Source organism: Eutrema salsugineum, unplaced genomic scaffold (assembly GCF_000478725.1).
Source record: "Eutrema salsugineum unplaced genomic scaffold, Eutsalg1_0 scaffold_10, whole genome shotgun sequence".
NCBI classification, from domain to species: domain Eukaryota; kingdom Viridiplantae; phylum Streptophyta; class Magnoliopsida; order Brassicales; family Brassicaceae; genus Eutrema; species Eutrema salsugineum.
The window spans coordinates 673,393-677,249 of NW_006256908.1; the positions used below are offsets into that span (position 1 = coordinate 673,393).

The window sequence follows — 3,857 nt, forward strand, 5'->3', positions numbered from 1 at the left end:
TTAATAAGATAAAAAGGAGAAAGAACAATGGAACTGGGGAAGAATCTCCATCTCCATCGCCTAACCCTAGAAAAACAGAGTTTGGTGGCTCAAAATCTCATCACAGGAGCACACACCCATTTAGGACTGCTAAACAATGTATTTATAGGTCCTAAGGTCTTCCAGGTCTCATTTAGGACTTCTATGAAGAGAAATGGCGAAGTGGGCTTTGATGTTGGGCCTCGTGGCTCGTCCTAAGGTCCACCGGGGGTGAGAGTCTTCCAGGGCAGGTAAAACATGTGTTTACCGCGGGTGAGAGTCTTCCGGGACTGGTGAACTGGGTCAACTTGTTCTCTATGTATCTTTTGATTGCACCGTTGGATCTTTGTGATGTAAGGTGCTATGGAAATCTGGTTGTCTCCTCTTGATTGTCTCCAAATTTTAGCTGGATCAGACGGTGAGAAAGCCTTCATTTGAGACTGAACTTCTGACGGTCTGACTTTGAGCTTAAAATGTGGATTTCTTCCATTTTGCCATCATTTTCCCTATGTTTCCTGAAAAGAGCCTTGAAACTACAAATACATGGAAATATAATAAAAATTCCTAAAAGTAAGTAAAACCTATGAAAAATCATTTGAAATCAATGGTTAAAAGTGGTCAAAATCAGGTGTTATCAATGGTTAGCTAGTCGCCCAAGCATCTGATCTATGAATGGTAATGGGAAATGATCCTTTCTAGATGCTGAATTCAGCTTTCTATAATCAGTACACATGCGATGACCGGTTATGGTTCGTGTGGCTATTAACTCATCCCTCTCATTCTTTACCACCGTGACACTACCTTTCTTGGGCACCAAATTGACAGGAGATACCGACCATGAGTCAGAGATTGGGTATGTTATCCCTGTCTCAAGAAGTTTTAATATCTCCTTCTTAACCACCCCCTTAAGGTTCGGGTTAAGACGTCTTTGATACTTAATAGAAGACATAGATTGGTCTTCTAGGTGGATCCTGTGGGTGCCAATTTCAGGAGAGATGCCTCTGATATCGGCCAAAGAATAACCTATAGCTCTCCTGAACTTTCTAAGCTCACTTAATAATGCATGTTGTTCTTGAGCTAACAGGTTATCGTTTATGATTACGGGATATGAAGAGTTGGAGCCAAGAAATGCATACCTCAGCCCTGTTGGTAGAGGCTTGAGCTCAATAGGGGGTGCCTTTGTCTCGTCCCAATCTGAATCAAAGCTGCATTGATGATCGGCAGCTCCCTCGGCATTGGTTTTCTCTTCCGGTTTACCTTTGCCCTCAGCTTGTGATGCCGCGGCCATGCAACCCCGAGGTGTCTCCCCGACTGTATTGGACCCTCTGATGTCAAAACCTCGAGACCACTCTGTTTAAGATCCAAAAATATTGTCTCAGCTTCAAGTTCTTTCGGCTGATCCAAGAACTGCTTGTAAACCTCACTCTTCTCATTCAAGAACCCATTTTCACCTTGATCTTTTGTTAAAACCACTTCAAGAGGGTCCTCTGTGTTTAATTCCTCAAGGACCTCATCAGCAAGCTCCTCCATGGTTTCGATGTGAAAGACCTGACCTCTAATGGTCGGTTTCTTAATCATTTACTTCACATCGAACTTCATGGTCTCAGACCCTATATGTAGCTCGATCATACCTCCTCTAACGTCGATGATCGCTCCTGCTGTTGACAAAAGGGGTCTCCTCAAGATGATGTGATCAATCGGCTCTTCGTCCATCTCTAAGACTATAAAGTGTATGGGGATCTCAATCTCACCGATTCTTAAGGGCATATCTTCAAGTAAACCGATTGGTAGCCTCACTGATCGATCCGCAAGAACAAAAGAGATTCTTGCTGGTTTAAAGCACTTAAACCAAGTCTTTTGCCAACTGAATAAGGCATTAAGCTCACAGAAGCTCCTAAGTCACACAAACAGCTTGAAAACTTCAATGGACCGATCGCACATGGTAAAGTGAAGCTACCAGGGTCTGATAACTTTCTTGCCACTGTTCTCCTCTGAATAATGGCACTGCACTCATGACTCCAGATGACCATCCCTTGTAACTCTTTAGTCTTGTTCAGAATCGGGTCCTTTAGAAACTTTCCAAGCTGTGGAATAGCTAGAAAAGCATCTATGATTGGCAATGTCATCTGAGTATTCTCTAAGTGCTTTTCAAACACTGCCTTTGCCATGTCTAAGATTTGCTTCTTGAATCGCCCTGGAAAGGATATCTTAGGCTGATAAGGAGGTGGTGGAAAATAAGGCTTTTCAAGCTCAGGTGCCTTATCCACCTCTTTAGCCTTGTCTTTAACCGGTTCTTTCTCTAAAACCTCATCCTATTGCTCATCCTTTGAGGTTGCCTCCCCACCGATCTGCTCATTAACCTCAATGAGCTTATGTTTAGGCTCAGGCCCTTGTAGCTCTTTGCCACTCCTTAAAGTGATGGCATTAACATATTCTTTGGGATTTGTTTCCGGTTTTCCAAGTAAAACTGGTCCTCTTGATGATGTGGATGCTTGATTCTGCTTAAGCTCCCTGATATCTTGCTGCATGGACGCATACTGACTCTCGACTCTTTGTTGACCCTGTAGCAACTGTTGTAGAAGCCCACACATATCTGGTCTCATCTGATTCTGAACCGGCGCCTGCTTCTGCTGCTGCTGACCCATCAGTGGACTGAACTCTGGTGGAAACTTATGTTGCTGCGGTTGGCTGTTGTAGTTACTTCCCTGAGCCGGTTGCTGTTTCTGTCCATAGCTCTGTTGTTGCCCACTAAACTGCTGCTTGGGCTGAAAAGAGTTCTGAAACTGAGGCTTAGGAGAATAGCTTTGTTGGTTTTGCTAAGCAGGGTACACTTGATCTTGGGGATTTGCTACATTGGGATTGCGGTATGAGAGGTTCTGGTTGGTTCCATAGTTGTTGAACCGCTGATACCGTTGTTGATTCCCAATATAGTTGATCTCTTATTGTGTGAGACCATCCTCATTTACATCGTCAAAGCTCGGCCCTTGGTCATCAAACTCGCCTACAAAGTGAATTGGCTTTTGTGTAGCCAGAAGCACTTTGTCTAGCTTGTTTTGAAGCTCCCTGATGTGTTTTTCCATACGCAAGTCTTAGCTAGACCCTTCAGTTCGATTAGCCCTGTCGAATCTTCACCGTAAGTATCGTTTGACATCGCAAGATTCTCCACTAGCTCCATTGCTGCATTTATCTCCTTCCCATGAAAGTTCCCATTTGATGCTGTATGAAGTTGGTTCCTTATCTTTGGAAGAGCACCTCGGTATAAAGTGCTTAGAAGAGACGCCTCTGAGAAGCCGTGGTGTGGACACTGGTTAGTGTAGCTTCTAAACCGCTCCCAAGCTTCACTGAAGCTTTCATTTGTGTGTTGTTTGAAGCTGGAGATCTGATTTCTCAGCTTAGCCGTCCTGGAAGTAGAGAAAAACTTTGACAGAAATGCAAGCTTGCATAGCTCCCAGGTCTGTATTGTTCCCCTTGGAAGATTCTTCTCCCATTGATGTGCGTTATCCCCTAAGCTGAAGGGAAACAACTGAAGTTTGAAGCTGTCCTCTGATATCCCATTTATCTTGGTGAGGTCACAAACACGATCAAACTGACCTAGGTGCTCCAAAGGATCTTCCATTGGTAAGCCATGAAACTTGGAATTTTGCACCATATTAAGCAGGGAGGCTTTAACATCAAAATTGTTGTTCATTGCGGTTGGGTTGTTGCTGGTTTTGCTGCGCTTGTCTTTCATTGCACTGAGCCATGTTTTGATTGACATAGGCCTGCTGCTTGTTCCTCTCAGCCTGCGCTTGGTTTAAATGAGCCTGGTGCTCGGCTTCTTGAGCCTGTTGCTCTATGCT

At 44.1% G+C, this 3,857-nt stretch overlaps 1 non-coding gene across 1 annotated transcript; it reads left to right on the forward strand.

The window, feature by feature from the left end:
• Positions 1 to 3,305: 3,305 nt before the first annotated feature.
• LOC112081673 lies at positions 3,306 to 3,412 on the forward strand. The gene has a single exon (XR_002896595.1). It is a non-coding gene; the product is annotated as a small nucleolar RNA R71 (small nucleolar RNA).
• Positions 3,413 to 3,857: the final 445 nt, after the last annotated feature.